Genomic DNA, 17,400 nt, shown 5'->3' with positions numbered 1-17,400 from the left:
AAAACAGGTTGATTTCAGGCCGAATTGCACTGGAAAATGACATTTTGCATTTTTATTGGCACTTTGAAGAGAACATATTCTTCTCCAGTTATTGTACTTTTAACACTAAAATACTGAGAAATAGTCTTTCCATATGTATTATAAGAAAAAATATTTAAAATTTAAGATTTATTCCCTTCTCTTGTAATTTTTATTAGCATTTTAAGCAAGTTCAGTGCCCATCAGACCTAGGTCTAGTTATTTTTATTGATGCCATATAGACAATCCATAATCAAAACCACCAGCAAAACTGCTATGTCTCCTCTGCTTCTGCTAGAAAATTGGCAGAAAATCCTCATTTAAAACTTGCAAGAAAAACCCAGAGGAAGCTTGCAGAAATCCTTTATGCTATATTTCCCAGCAACAGAATATTTTCCTGCCTTTGAAAACTCAGTTAAATTTTACTTCACCCAAAGTGTGAAAAACAGGTGGCACCTAAGAATCCCATCCCTACTCTGCCTTGTTCTTATAAAAATAACACTGTGATATTTTGCAACAAATGATATAAATCCCTTTTGACCACCCGAGTAAAATGTTGTATCAGAGACCATGAATATGGAATATTTTTCCCTCCAAGCTTGAGAGGAAGAAACTTGACCAGAGTATAAATCTCTCTGTTTTGTGTATTTCACCAAGAAAATAGATATTCCATCGCCCGGTGTGGTACTATCATTGCCTTTGTGTTCCAAACTCTCTTGGGTAGTCCATTCCTCTATGCGATGCTTAAGTAAGCTTAAGCCACATTTTGAAAGAAAATCCCTCAAGTGACTACTTCAGCCCCTTGCTACCCCTAAACTCACCCAGGCTCTGAGCACGTCGGAGACTGACCTTCCCTTTCCCCCAAAGAAACCCAGTCACTGCTTCTTTTGTGGGCTTACAAGGGACAGCAGTTGGGCTTCCTTCTTCCTTTACTCGTGTCCAATTAATATTGCTTTACCCAGGCCAATCTCTCAAGAGGCCCGAGTTGAAGAGAAGCACACCATGAAGGCTTTCAGCAGCACTACCAGCTTTTGTAAATCTGAGTTTTACTTGGTAAAATCCAAAAAATCTTCTGTCAGAGTCAAAGCTTTATCCACACTTTGTTTCATCACCATGTTGGATTGGTAGACATAGAGCCACAAAGCAAGCGAAAACACTAAACAGAGTTCAGAATCCCTTCAGCAGGTTAGAGGAAACTATGTTTTAGGAGTCTTCAGGGTTTCTCAGGGAAACCTAGAGAAGTCAAGTGACGGTTCAAATTCACTAGAGGGTTAACGGCAGTGCCAAGTGTAGAACCCAGTTCTCACACCTCCCTGCACCACCTCAACATTCAACTACAATCCCTAGGTGCTGAACTTCGCAAGCCAAAGTATACATCGTGTTGTAATCAGATACATGGTGGATTCACATGAAAGGATTGAGTTAGAGATACACAAATGAGGGTTGCAGCCATTGACTTTCCCGAGAGAGAAAATGTGAATAGGATGGATATATTTAATACAAAAAAGAGTAGACTTAATATTTGTGATTTTGAGCACTTGGGAGTAAACCTGAAGGCCCAAGACACACAGTGATTTGAGATTTTGCTAAAATTGGAAGATTAACAGGTCTGTGAGCCTGGCCTCAAGCCTTGCATGCACACTTCCGCAGAGATTTTGTTCCAGGTTTCTCCTCTATCTGCACAAAGTAATGCTCATAGAGTGATTTTTTTAAAATTTCTTATACAGAAAAATAGTCCCGAAGAGAAACTGAATTAGATGTGTGAATGAGGAAATAACACAAAAGCAAGGATATCTAAGGAAATGATGTCTCTTCAATGAAATATTAGGTAAAACACATACACTGCTGAATACAATCACTCAATCAATTAACCAACAAAAAAAATGGTCTTCGAGTTCCTTATGCATGCCTGGGCTAAGTCTTAGGGGTACAGCTGTGAATACCTATGACACACTTCATGTCCTCAGTGAGTTACAAATAACCAGTTTCAGACAAGATGTCTGTCATAAAAGAGGAGTGTGAGGTACCTCAGGAACATATCACCCTGGAGCCTGACATTGTCCTACAGAGAATACCTTCCCTGAATGGGGGACGCTGAAGCCAACACCTGTACTTTATGTGAAAATACGAGCGAGCCCTTAACTTATTTTGGCAAATGCCTCAGCCAGTCCAAAAATCATATTTTGTGGAAAAAAGGATATCTCTTAGTAGTTATTGCAAATTTGAAGATTCTAAAGCTTCTAGAACTGTTTATCCCTTGAGAATGTTAATAATAGGAGAATCGCTGAGGGCTGATGCCTGAGAAGCCTGTCAGGAAGTAAAATGAGGAATCTGATCCAGAGATACAGAGAAATGTGGCTCGAGAGAAGAGAGGAGGTGAACAGTGGTACAAAATGCTGCAAGAGGTTTAAGAAGAACAAGGAAAGGGGAAAGATGATTTTATTAGAAATCTTCAAGAGAGTGGTTGGAGTGGAATGGAGGGTGGTCTGGCTATAAGGGACAGCAGGGCTCCAGTGGACTGGAAATGGAGGAAGCAAATAAATACCTTTGCTCTTTCAAAAGTGTCACATAAGGTCATCCCTCCTCACTTCAAGAACCTCCCGAAATCCTATTCCTTTCAAGAAATTGTTTTTAATACGAGGAAGAGAAGAATACTCCTGTTTGCTTTTCCTCAAACCTCACCACAAACTGTCACTAAATGTTAGCATATTCTAAATGTTTAATGTCTTATTTATTCAACACGTATTTCACATAATCAGGTGCTTTTAGATGGGCTGCAAACCAGAGAAAATGATTGTGATCCTGAATTGTTAATAATTAAATCAATAAAATAAATCACTACTAGGCAAGCCTATTCTAGGAAAGTTTACTCCGAAAGAGCCTTAAAAGATGCCACACTCCAAGCTGAGCCTGCTCTGCCTCTCACTGTGTGGCAAAGTGACCCCAGTATGTCCCACACTCATTCTGCTCTGCCATTCACAGCTCCTGGGTAGCTCACTGTCTGCTCAGAATCTTCTCAGGTTTCCTTTACCTACATTAAAAAGCGAGCATGCCTTTGCTTGCCCTAAGGTGTCCTTCACAGTACAGTTCCAGCTTAGCCAACCTTCCAAAATAACATTTTGAAAATCTTCCACTTCTGTCCCACTGACCTATTCCCTATTTCTTGTGCCATTCCTTCCTGAATGAAAGCCAGTCTCCTCCTTCATCTGTACATATTTCTATCGGATGCCTCGGCTTTATGCTCTCCATTTGACTATAATTGAGAGAATATAGGGAAAGTATTTATTACAGTGTCTGGGGATAAATACATTTTCTTTCCTTTCTCTCTCCTCAGTACACACTTATTAATGAACTCTGAATGAGTGATGATGTTATTTCTATTGATCCTGTATGCACCTTGCATGATTACTTTTTGTCCGCTTATTCTTTTTCAGATGTCCTTTTCTTTTCATTTTAGTTCTCACCTCCTAGAAATAGAAAATCTGCTTACTGACATTATAAAGCCAGCACCTTAGTCACCCCTAAAGACCTCTGGATGTTAACAATAGTTCATTTTCCTTCGGTGTGTTAGTATATACAATGCATGCAATGAATTGGCTTATGAGTTCATTCTCTATCATAGGGTTAGTAGACAAGTAAGCCAAAGGATTAGATTAGATGCTATCCATCTAATGATGATTCCACAAGGAAATACACTTTTTTTTTTTTAAGGCCAACGGTATCTCTCAGTAATTTTCCTCTTTCATCCTATTTCATCTCACTAGAGCTTCAAAAGATAGCCTAAACTTTTTTAAGTTACTATTTTTAAAATCCAATATAAAATGCAGGCCAGTGGTCTACAATACAGCTACCTCTCCTCCAGTTCAGGGAAGTCCTATTTTCCACACAATAAAATATGTCTCTGTCCCTTAAGGAATATGTAGAAAATCTCTACTTCATTGCTCTCCAATAAGTTCATCTTCTGCAAACATACATAACATCATGGTCTTATTTCTCTGCTTAAGTGGCTACATAACAATGACATAAACATTCCTAACCCACATTTATTGCATAGTAGCACCATCTTTCACACTAGAAATAAGTGCTAGTAAAGTTGTGCAAAATTCAGTGTTTGCTTCCAAAACTTTTTGTCAACATTTTTCGACTGCTCTGTTTCAAGACCATAAAGTTTTGAACCAAAGATGTTTGGAAAGAAACTGAAACCATGTGAATCAAAGAAGATGAGAACAAGAATAATGAAAGTTGACTGATGTGAAACCCACAAATCTTTCCCAGTTTTAACCAAAAAACCATATAAGATGACTGTGCTTTCCTCTCCTCCAGCTCCTCCTCCCTTCCCTGTCCCCTACCACCTCCACTAGTACCTTTGTCCTATTTTATGTAGATGTTACTAGACTGAAAATTTTTACCTTTTGCCACCTCTTTTTTTTTTCCAAGTTTATTTTTTTTTTATTTTTTAAAGATTTTATTTATTCATGAGAGACACACAGAGAGAGAGAGAGACAGGCAGAGGGACAAGCAGGCTCCATGCAGGGAGCCTGATATGGGACTCGATCTCGGGTCTTCAGGATCACACCCTGGGCGGAAGGCAGACGCTCAACCTCTGAGCCACCCAGGGATCCTCCTTTTGCCACCTCTTAAGAAAATGAGGAAACCTTAACCAGATGGTCTAATAATTACCAAATCCAAAACAGAATATCCTTTGCAGATGTCATTCAGTTTTTGTTAATTAATTCTACAAACTCCTACTAGGCAGATTGCTTTTTCTTGAACATTGGCAATCTCTGTCTGTTATCTATACAACACCACAAACCAGTTAATAAAAAATAAATAAAAATAAAAATTCAAATAACTATTCAAAAATAGTTTAATCAACTATTTTTGCCCGTGTAGTGGCACACAACTAGTTTTTGGCTTCAGGGTTTTGTTTTCTTTTCTCTTCATTTCAATCCTCTCTCTCTTCTTGTTTTCATTGAATTGACCCAAAACTGAGTGTCATGTAGACCCAGATTAAAATAATAAAAAATATCTTCTTTAAGGTCACACAGATAACTAATGAAATTCAGATAGCACGACAAAGCAAGTAGAAGTATCAAGGAGTCTACTCTACACATACCATTGTATCACTGAAAAATAATGAGTCAAGAGTCTTATCCTCAAAAATGTAACTGGGGAGGTAGAGGACGCAAAACCATTACAAATCTCAACCCTATTATTTCTTATCTGTTCAACCATGAGCTTTCACATAAGCCTTACTTGGAGAAGTGATATAGTGGGATTTAACCATCTCTAAGTTTAGCTCCAAAACAGGGCCAAGAATAGGATGCCAAAATGTAAGGGGGTGCCAAAAAATGCCTTAATTGTAGTAATAGTTTAATATATTTTTAGAAATGAACAAACTATGCCTCATTGGCTAGCTGCCTGATTTTTAAATAAAGTCTTATTGAAGGGCCAGGATTAGGGTGAGGCAAGTGAGGCAGAGTTGTTCAAGTGTGGGATCACACCCACCTTTATATAAAATTTTCGTACAGTGCTTATCGTGCAGAAGTTTTTTGCATTAATCTTGATTTTTTAACATTGCATTAAAATAGCATTTATCTCCATTACTGAAGTTTTTGAAACCCCCTTAAATTTTGTCCCCGAGTTGAGTGCCTCACTCACCTTAAACCCAACCCTTCAAGACTCTAAGAAAAACTAAAAATAAGACACTAGGAAAATATGTAATGCCTACATAATAAATAACTTATTATCCAGTGAGGGGCTTTAGCATCCAACAGATATTACATTTTGTTTAAATATACAAATTTCACAAGCAACTTCATACAATAAAAACCCAAAGCAAGAAAGCCACCTCCCTAGGTAGGGTAGTAATACACGAAAAACAAAAACAAAAGCAAAATCTTTCATTAATAAAAGACTGACAAATCAGCAGCTAATTTTTAGTCTTCTTGCCCTCTTGGTATGACTGGGCTGTGTTTAGTCTGGCCATTCTTTTTCATAGCCAAATCGTTGAGTGTTAGACAGTGCAGCCTGGGACACCTCAGTTTCCACTTACGGCTTAGTACTCTAAGAGTAGCCTGCTTAGAAAAGTAAAAACAGCTTCAAGTACATGTTAAGTTGAATTTCTAGCCTTTCTAAAAGGCAAGTCCTTTCTTGACTCAGAAATGGCTGCTGACCTGGTTTTGCTTCTGTCCAGAGCCAGCTTTTCTTGCCCTGCAGAAGCACTGCCCCATGGTCATTCCTGTGAAACTGGTCCACACAGAAAGCAGCAGGCATGAGCTCTGAGGCCTCACATAGCGGAGGTTTGAACTGCAGGTGGCAGAAGTGTGGGGCTGCAAGGAGTTTGAGATTTAGAACTTTTGAGAACACTCTCTTCACTCCACCTGTCTATAAGCAAGGCCCCAACTGACAGCTCTACCACAGGTATAACTCCCCTAATATACAGCCCAAGGTTACAGAGAGCAGTTCAAATTACTATTCACTTATTAAAACTCAGTATTTTCACAACTGATAAACACAGAAGAAGAATTAAGCAACTTTTCAACCTTTTCTGTAGGATCTAAACCTCATGATAGCAACGTAAGAGGAAATTTCTCTTTACAAAAATATTACAACAAAAAAAAATATCACAACAAATACACTTTTAAAAATAATAGAATAATCATATTATTATTTGGCAGCCTTTAATGAATTAATGGGTCTACAGCTATACTACCCAAAAGGGTAGCTACCAGTCACACAGGGCTATTTACATTTAAATGTAAAGTATTAAAAGTTTAATAACTAAAAATATAGCTTCTCAATCACCCTAGCCACATTTAAGAGCCACAAGTGCCCACTGGCTACCATATGTAGATATAGAATAGATATTAAGTACAGATATAGACCACACCCAGTCCTAACATAGAGCATGTCTATCACCACAGAAATTTCTATTGGAAAGTGCTGCTCTAGAAAGTCTACTCTAGACAATGAACTTCGTTTGCTGCCAGACATTGTGTGATAGAAGTACACAACAGCACCTCACCAAAAAAAATAAATCAAACCTGAATGAAATTAAGCCTCTGGATCTAACTACCAATTTACAGGAAATACAGGGGACAGAGGAATGTGTTACACAACACTACGGGGATCCAGTCAGCAAATTCCAGGTTGTGGAACACTATTCAGAAAAAAATGACATAGTTTTGTTAACAAAAATATTACCCAAAAAAATTGATGGAGGAAGAAACTTAAATCTCATCAATTCCATGAGATTTAAGGGATATATCCAATAATTATAATCTATAGCCTTTTTAAAAAGCCTGTTTCAAAAAAACTATGAAATGAATAATTACAATCTTAAAACAATTGTGGAAATGTGTCCACTGGATTTTTGCTGGTTTATTGCTTATTTTGGATAGACATAAAAATGGTAATACGAGGCTATTTTATGCATCTTTACCTTCTAGGTACATACTAAAGTATTCACAGATGAAGTGATTGCTTGGACTGTCCTTCAAAATGATCTGGATGTAGGACCTTGGAGAAGTAAAAAAATGAAACAAGCTTGGTTATGACTTGTTTGTTGGAACTAGATAATGGGTTCCTGGGAGTTCATTCTATTTTTCTCTTTTGTGCATGTTTGAATTTTCCTATAATAAAAAGTTTTTTAACTCTTTATTGTCAGCCAATTATAATCTGCTATCATATAAATCTGTTCATTGCAGATGCACTAGCAACTATATTTACTCCTCATCTGTGATAAAACAATTTATACTCTAGATGTTGGTAAAGCTCATTGCAACACAAACCTCCACTGCAGGACACTTAAACTTCATTAAGTGTAAGAATTTTTTTTCTAAATAACAAATGAAAATATTCATCTTAATTAAAACATTTCTCAGTTAAAAGAAAAAAAAAAGTCAAACATCACTCTTAACATGACACCAGTAGGGGGAGATAGATGCTGGCTTTCCTCTGGGAAAATTTTTTGAAGAAATAATCCATGTTTAATCTGAGAGTCTGGACAATTTGGGAGTTGGGTGGCGGGAAGGACACTATCCTACTGTGTTTTCAGTAAAAAGCCTGTCTCCATCCTCAATTCTCTAGCTGTCATTTCCAGGAGAGGAATTGTTCACTCTGCATCATAACAATCTATGTTCCAATCTAAATGTATGCTCAAACTATAGTAATAAAAGTGTCCAAATTGTGCTTCTGCTCCTGTCCTATATCTCTGTGATAAACTTCCTACATGTTATTCAAGTATTTCTTTAAAAGTACTTCTTTAACTCTTTCATGTATAATGTTAACATTTGTGTTAAGCTTGTACTCCTTCAAGTAATGCCATTCATTTATACAACCAGTTCTTGAATGTCTACTATGTTCAAGCTTCCGTGGTCAGTACTGGAGTTATCACGAAGAATAAGAATTAGTTCCTACCCTTAAGTAGCTTATGGTTTAGTAGAAAAGCATAAAATACCGTTGGATAAGGTAGGTGCATGTACATGATAGCATGGGAGCCTGCGGAAAGGCAACTAACCCATCTTGGAGAAGGACTTACCAAATGGAATATACAACCATGTCTTTCATTTATTCACCAATTTGTTTAGTTACTTAACATATTTTTATTTTATCCATTCAACAAATACATACTGAGCACCTCTTATGAACAAGTCACAGTGTCGTCTTGATTCAAATCACCAAAAATTCTTCTTGCTCAGGATATATAATCTTTGCCAGACTGTGCCTGCTTGCAACAATGAATAGTTCTAAACAATTTTTCTTCACTTTGTGATGTTGACATTTTCAATATAAATTCTTCCTTCCACTGGAAAACCCCAGTTATTCAAATATTACTTCTGGGTATTTCATACTAATTTTTTTAAAAAAGATTTTATGTTATATGCTTTTATGAAATTAAACAGATTCTCCTTCTTTAATGATTATGCAATGTGTCTTATGCTCTTTACCTAATTCACTTAAAGTATTCTTATTGTCAAGACTATAACTCCACAGAGAAGACTTCTCTATTATGGTTCTCCCGCTGCACTAAACTTAGTTAATTAACATGATCATCTCATGCTCAGTAAGAAGGTTTCTCTTCCAAGAATTGCATCCCTTGGGTTATAGCCTTTTACCACTCTCTGGCATTCCTAAGCATTATCCCCTCCTCTACCACAGTCCAACAAAGACAGATAACTAAACCTGCACATAACCTTTCTATTTTGTTACTAAATTTGAGTTGTAGAATAGTCTATTTGGCCAACAAGATTTGAATACCAACTATTTGAGTATTCAGCAAGTTCCACAAGGGGCTCTCTTGCACTACTTTTATGTCCCCAAAAGGCTCCTCTTTGTAGATTCCCATCTCGTCTCACCTCCTTCCTTTGCTAGATCCAAGCCGGTATTTCACTCTGAGATTCCAGAGGGAGTACTATGGGGTCTTTACCCACTTGGCTCCAGGCCTTCCATTTCACTTCGGGTCTGAAGAGCTCAGGATCACCATTTCAGCCAGCATGTCCTGAGTTGTCCTTTCAAGAAGTCTCTGTATAGCCTTTTGAGTGTTTCTAGATATTAAGTCCCACACTCTGCTTTCCCTTCTCCAAAGTGCTTTCTGAGCTCTGTTTCCTTCATGCTCCCCTTCCTGACTTCTGTTGATAACCTGCCCTTGCTCTTGAGTTATTCAGCTGCTGTTATGAATTATCTCCATCAAGTTCTCTAAAGCTTCTTTCTCAAAATTTCACTAATATGCCCTCTTATTTCCTCTAAGCTCTTGAATTTGTTGCTCTGCAAGGTTGCCTGCTCCAATACATGGTTCTCTTAGTCAGGTTCCCAGATACTCCTGTTGCATAGCTTCCAGCAGCCATCAGACAACTTTTTAAGGGGAGTGGTTTTCTCTTCTGAAGACCATGCCTCTGAACTTTGCCCTTTCCTTCAACTCTGGCCATTCATCACACCCAGCATGTCTACGGGATCTAGCCCACCAGTCCTTTCAAGTGTACAACTACTTTTCCTACAATTAAAAAGACCGTTAGGATACAAATGATAACTACAAGAGTGAAGTTACAAATATATAGTTCCATCTTCTTTGGCTTGGCAGAGGTTTTCAACATTAGTCTTGCCCAAGCCCTCTGTGTGGTTTACACCATTTCTTGCCACAGGCAACCCTTCCAGTCCTGATTCTGAGGGTCAGTATCCTCATTGGTTTCTGCCAGTTTCACTTTCTGCTGCAGATCATGCCTCACTGGAATTATTGAGTCCTTTTCTACTTTGTCTTTAAGGTCACTTCTCAGCCCTTGGTCCTAATTGTCCTTCTCCGATCATAAGCCCTCAACATTGAGTTTAGGAGCATCCCACGTTTACTGGTTCCTTTCTAGTTCCTTCTGACTTTCTTTCCTCTTCTTTTCAACAGAGGTATATTCACTTTATATCCGATCATACTGGATCTGCGCCTTCTCTTCTCTCTCCCTCCCTCTCTCTCAAATTTTTATTTTCTCTAAAACCTTCAGGCTTGTTCATAACCCTGCCATCAGTGTCTCTAGCGTTTTGGATGAAAAACTATCACGATCAAACCAGGCACATTGGCATAGTGAACTTTCAACCAACTGCCACCCCTGGATTCTGATCAGGGATCTCACTATGCTAATATTTTTATCTTAATTACATGTGCTGTTTAAAGATTCTATTTCTATATTATCATATCTAGTTCACAAATCATAGGGTGTTGAAGGGAAGTATATTTTCATACTTTTGAGGGGGGGATCTCTTTGCTATACTTTCATTATTGTAAACTGGGTACCTGTTGTAAACATAGCGTTAGTCACACATTTTCATTTGGAGTAAATAACAAAAAAACCAACCCTGCAACTCTGGAGTGTTACCTAAAGTGTCTAAACCTGCTATCTAATATAGTTTGCATATCAGAACTATCTGTGGATCATATAAAATGAAAAAGCTCTACCTTTGCCTTTCCTTCTCTCCAGGGGCTCAGATTCGGAAATTCCTTGGGGAACTCAGAACCACTAATCTAAATGATTTTTGAGATGGTGATATCAATAGCCACAGAGAAGGTAAGGAGCCTGGAATCTCATCTCTGTAAACAATGTTAAGTGATAAGATTGGCCTTCTGTGATTTTACCTTGCCTTCATGTTGCCTCTCTCCAAAGAACTGCACTTCACATGTTTTTTCCAACTGCTGAGGATTCCTATCCCGATGTTCTAAAGTAAACTTGTTTTCTGATGGACATATGAATAAACAAAATGTTCTTTGCCAAAGGAAAAGAAAGGGTCATCATGCTCAATTTTTACATTGTGGTTTGTCACGCTAATTTATTTCCTGGGATGTGTGAGGATTTCTTTCTACATCCAGAATGGCCCTTGGACTTACTTAAAATCTAAGTAAGTTAGCTGTCATTTCCAGGAGAGGAATTGTTCACTCTGCATCATAACAATCTATTTTCCAATCTAAATGTATGTTCAAACTATAGTAATAACACTGTCCAAATTGTACTTCTGCTCCTGTCTTATATCTCTGTGATAAACTTCCTACATATTATTCATTAGGATTGAATCAGGATTGAAAAAAATATTTGGAGAAAAGGGTCTCCAGAAAAAATGAAAGCAAAGAAAATTAACAAAGACCTTGCTTGCTCATGCAATATTTACTAAACAACCACTGTTGTTTATAGAATGTCAGATACTGTTAGTCCTTGACATTTTCTAGTCTATCTTACTAGCTCTTCACTCATTTTAGAAGATGGAGCTTATGAGGAAAAAGGGGGAAAGAAAGGCTAGTTTCTTTATACTTTCCTCAGGCACAATCTTTCATTATTCTACTCCTTATCACCCCCATTTTTTTTTCAATTTCTTTCTTTGTTGTTAATGCAGTAAGTAAAAGAAAGAGAATTTCCTTCTTTTCTAAGAAATAGCAAGAGCTCTTAAATAAGTGTGCCTATACTATATGTCAAGTGAGCTTGTTCTATTTCTGGCTTGGCTGTTAGATTGTTGAGAGTTCTGACTTTTCTGATGATTTCTAGGTATCTTAGAATTCCCAGAAATGGGGCAAGTTATTCCCTAAAATATTTGAGGAAGTATGGAGTAGACAGCCTAAAGCAACAAACCCGGTTTAATCATAACCTCATCTAACCATCTTTGTGGCCAGAGGAAGCCCTTTATGCCTGAGACTCAACCGATCCCTCTGTAAAATGGAGATGAAGATCTACATAAAGAGCGATGAGGATTATAAACAATGTCGACTTAAGCATCTAGCATAATTCCTCTCTCGTGGTAGATGTCAATATTATTATTATTCTTTACAACTCTTAAACGTCAGTGAGAATCTTTGAGATTCCTGTATGACCAGGACCACCTGCCATTAAGTTTTAGGAATAAGAGAGATTTGTCAGTAAATACATCAAGGGCTCATAGACAAACACTTCAAATAATCCATCACACAACCACACCACTCCCTATCACGCTGCCAAAGAGACCTTATCAAGCAAGAGGATATGTCATGTGAAAAACACCAGATATATTGAACCATAATACATGACTACTCTGTTTTGTTTTTACCGCTGAACTATGTAAGACTGAATGTTTTGTTTTGTTTTGTTATTACTTGCAGCTGTTCCAAGAAAAGGAAGGAAGGAAGCTTCTTCCATTGAATGCTGAAGTTCTAACTTGCACCTAATTTTGAACAGAAAGTAAGGAGAAAATATCAGTCATCTTCTTGAACTCAATTTTTATGCACTGCAATTGGTTGAGTAGACCCGTGGCACCATTGTGCATAGATCATGGACTGATAGCTAAGAGAGAAGAAATCTTCCTAATAGTAGACCCGCCTGGATACAAAAGAAGGGAATATTCTAGTGACATTTATCCATACATTTCTGAGTAAATAGTCCCACAGAAATTAGGAGGAAAATTATTAACCTACATTCTTTTATTTTACAACATAGTTCCAGTTACAGTCTTTGGTTTTATTTTCATAACAAGTTATGTTTTTTACATGTCATACTGCAATTCAGGAAAAGCATTCACTTGCCATGGTTTCAGATATTAATATCTACAATAAAACTGATGATTCCATTCACTTTCAGCTGTTGAAATGTCTGTTTCCTCAAGGTCTTTTCTTCTTCTAAAATTCTCAAATTTTTAAAGGCCTTAGAGGTGATTCTTGATACACTTTATTTGTATTGCATACCCTAGTAGACCTTCAAAGACAACCTTATCCCTATTCTGAGAGAAACTCATTTGGATGGAGGCCTTGTGTCTTCCAAAGTGGATCACCTGCTGGTAATGATTAGAAAAGTAACACCCATGCAAAGAGCACCTATGGGCCAGCCAAAACATTTTATATATGGATAGCAGTTAATTTAATCCTTCAGAGACCCTGTAAACTAGATTTTCATTTCCACATGTTGTAAGAGAGGCTTCAAGAGATTAAAGTGGTGCAGGTTACAATTTGGTAAAAATCTGGAACTAGTAAAATCTACATCTCCCTAACTCCAAAACTTGTGTTCTTTTCTTTATGCTGTACTGCCTAGAATAAAAAGTGAAATGTGTAAATAAATTATTTCACCTGACAGTTTTAGAACCTAAGGAGCTGAGAAATGCAAAATCTACCTGCAGTGAATCAGGAGCAAAGCCTGGGGGTTAGTTAGATACTGGCAGCCCTAGCCATTTAAGGGCCATGTTTCCATTGACCTTCACAATGTTTGGCTTCACTTCAAGTTAATTTCCACCATTTAAAACTATACAGAATTCACATAAAATCAGAATTAGGGGAGCACCTGGGTGGCTCAGCGGTTGAGCATCTGCCTTTGGCGCAGGTTGTGATCCCAGGGTCCTGGGGTTGAGTCCCACATCGGGCTCCCCGCAGGGAGTCTGTTTCTCCCTCTGCCTGTGTCTCTGCCCCTCTCTGCATCTCTCATGAATAAAGAAATAAAATCTTAAAAAAAATAAAATCAGGATCAAGAACTTCTACTGGCAAACCAGCATATCTGGCCACACCAGGGTTCCACATTCCCACATGATAACTATGAGGGAAGCTGAGCAACAGATGCTCCTTTGGTTAAGACACTCCCTCTCCCGTACACCACAGCCTACTTTCCACTGACATAGCTGGTGTGCCTGAGCTCTTGTACTTGTCACCTCTTTCTTTTTTTCCTTTTCTCAATGGCATCCCATCTAGAAAAATTAGAAGGTAAAATGTTCTCAACTTCATAAACATACAGTGTGTCAAAACTATAAGAAAGGGTGTAATGTGTACCTTTTCCTCAATGGTTTCCTCTTGGGAATGACCCAAAGATTGTGAGGGTTTGGAGAATAGCCTAGGGCCTTCAATTAAAATAGTTTTGTCTTTGGTTACTACCGGAATAAACCTGTAAGCAGACAGCTGTTCCATGCCAGCTGAAATTCTAGTCTTGGGTGGGATGGCAGAGGTTTACAACTTCAGATGAGAAACAGGCAGGAACAGATTATATTCTTATGCCAAGTTTCTTTCTTTATTGCCATGGAAGCAAGAAGAGAAATGCAGAGAGGGGAAAGCTTTGCTAGACCCAATGTTTCACTCAGAATTTCTGCTAGGCATCAGGAGCTGCTCAAGATTTTGCAAACACTTTTACAGGAAAATCATGGCTATAGAAAACCTCTAAAATTAAAACAGAACTGGAAAAGAATAAAGACCATGCATTTGTCTTTAAACTCAGAAGTGGAGCCCCCCGGGATTTGGTATTCTATAACAAGACTGGAAACATTATTAACGTTAATAAATAAACATCTGGATTGACTTGCAGTCTAAATTTAAGTGTCCTAAATATTTTGGCTCCATTATAACTGTATGCATTTTCCAAAATTCTCCACTGTTTCTTCTGTCCTTACCCTACATTTCATTTTCTTCTTGAGTCTTTTAACTCAGATCTTGTTTTCTTTGAAAATGGACCTTGTTATATAAATGCTTAAGCACCAAATGTCCATAAAAGATATGGAATGGGTCTTGATTTCATCTCTCATATTGCATAATCTGGGTCCTTTACAGACTCATATTTTTTTAATTGAAGCCATATAATCACACCATTTGCTTCTCTTCCATTCATATAATGCTTTGTACTATATAGATCATACAAGACTGTCAAAATTTACCAACAAAAATTTCGTTGAGCTAAAATTAAAACTTAAGGCCATTACATTAACTCCACTTCTTAATGTAAAATTTTGCCAGCGTTAGTCTAGTTTTAGATAGTATTAGGGAGAAAACATACAATATGGTGGCACATGAACCAGATTAAGCCCTGATCATGGCCAAGTTTCACTCAGACCTTCAAGTATACTCCAAAAGCGAGAGTAAATATAAGAGTAAAGGTCAACAAAATGTACCTTCACCAAAAAAAGTGCAATAGAAGCAATGCAAAATTAAATGAGCTGGCTACAGAGAATTCGACTCATAAACACAGTCCTTAGACTTAATCTGTTCCTCACCACCTCGGTTGGAGAATGTTCGTCTCAGGTCCCTGGGCTGCTGTTGCTGCCTTGAGTCTTTCTCTAGTTGTAAGCCAAGGGGTTGCTATGCAAAGTCCCAACGCATGGAATCAGAGTTAATCATTCACAGGCCCTATTGCCTGAAATAAGATGCTTTTCATTTCCCTTGGCTTATGTGAATAATGAAAAAAGAAAACAAACAAAGGAGATAACTGCACTATGTTAAAAGATAATCCCTTAGCATAACTATTGTCTAGAAGGCTGAGCACCATAGGCAGGCAAAAATCCAGTCTGCATTCAGCAACTGGGTTGACATTTATTTATAAGAGATTATGCTATGACAGAGCTTCAAGTCATTTAGAAATGCTCCCATTTCCCAAGGCCTCCACTATATTTATACGCAGGATCCCATATTATTTTTCCTGGTGTTATGGCAACAAAGATTTCAATGTTTACAGAGCTATCAAGTTCTGACAGGCCAAGCTGGGGACTTTGCATCACTGGCTCACATTAAAATGGAGCTAGGGACTTGGGGAGCAGAGCACCAGCGCAGCTGTCTGAACAACTAATACCTGAGCAGAAGAGAAGGACGAAGCAGGCAAATGGTGCTAATCAACTCTCAGAGCCATGCTCCCCCACGGGAATTTGCCTCCGTGATCCCAAGGTTTCAGGAATATAATATAAAGGATCCTGAGCCTAGGAAGTCACATTAAACCCGAAAGAAAAGCAAACCCCAAATTCCTGCTACAGTTTTGTACTCTGTGGATTTTTAAAGCTCCACTGAATATAGGATGTTAGACTCCATTATTAGACCTCTGGGGTGGTGGAAGGGGAAATGAAAATGCAGTGGGTGAAGAAAGGGCTGAACAAGTACTCTCTCTGTGCCCACTTTTTTGTTTTTAACTACACAGTAGAGAGCAGCCCGGCTTACCTTCACACCTAACTCAATCTTTTGCCCATAACGTAGTAATTTCCAGTATACTCCGACTCTGGGGCTAATTATAGTATGAAGCTGGCTTTGAAAATGTCCTAGAGATACTTGTATCTCACAAACAAGATCATCTTGAGGATTTGCCACCTATTCCATGAGAATAATTGTATGTACATGTGACCTCATGGTCAGAGGTTCTCTGAAGCTGTCTTCTAGAGTTTGCTCAGACTCCTCCATACTCCATGGGACTGAGCCATAGGGCTAAAAAACAAGCCATGGAGTTAAAAAACAAGTCCTCCCAAACATACTCATTGGATATCTTGCTTATGGTTGAAGCAGGAAATAAAAACCATCAGCTTAACCTCAGATACAATAAGCCACCACTTTCCAGTCCTAGATGTGGGCCAGGGAAACAATCAAGTCAGAGCAAAATGGAACAAGAAATGCTAAGCCAAGTCTCTTTCTTTCTCTTTTTCTTTTCTTTGTGTATGTGCATTCATAAGATTATGGGTACTTATTTGGTTACAAAAGTGTAGGATGGGCTTTACAAGCATGTGTTTAATTTTTTTTTTTAATTTGAGGTTTTGTTCTGTTTAAAATTGTAAACAGCAAGAAATATGCATGTGTCCTAATGCTTAAGATGAACATTCCAACAAATAATAAACTGTGACTTACCATGTAACATAAGACATGTGAAAAAAAAGTTTTGTTTACATGGTATGGACTTTCCACTCATATAAAATAAATGTTAAAGTATTAGGGGGAAAGGTATTAATAATAATTGCAATAAATGTACCTCCACGTATTTCTGGATAAATTAGAGTTGTATAAAAAATAGATAGAAATGAGTAAGTATGACATCATGGTCTTTCCCTTTGGAAGTTAATAGTGTTGACAGGGCTGTTTCCCAAGACTAGTTGGAAAGACTAGTTGGAAAGACTAGTTGGAAACCTGTGAGAAAAGAATAGAGCTTTGTGTTCTATATCCACATC

The 17,400-nt window shown here is 37.9% G+C and overlaps 1 long non-coding RNA gene across 1 annotated transcript in view; it reads left to right on the top strand.

The window, feature by feature from the left end:
- Window positions 1–12,844, top strand: part of LOC129504428 (uncharacterized) — a 29,977-nt gene extending 17,133 nt beyond the window's left edge. Inside the window, exons 2-3 of the long non-coding RNA XR_008663352.1 lie at window positions 10,983–11,069; window positions 12,623–12,844. This is a non-coding gene — a long non-coding RNA (uncharacterized LOC129504428). The remainder of the gene's footprint in view (window positions 1–10,982; window positions 11,070–12,622) is intronic.
- Window positions 12,845–17,400: the final 4,556 nt, after the last annotated feature.

This window comes from Nyctereutes procyonoides, unplaced genomic scaffold, assembly GCF_905146905.1.
Source record: "Nyctereutes procyonoides isolate TBG_1078 unplaced genomic scaffold, NYPRO_anot_genome, whole genome shotgun sequence".
NCBI classification, from domain to species: Eukaryota; Metazoa; Chordata; class Mammalia; order Carnivora; family Canidae; genus Nyctereutes; species Nyctereutes procyonoides.
Note: the sequence above shows the minus strand (reverse complement) of the source record. Positions and strands in the feature narration are given on the sequence as shown.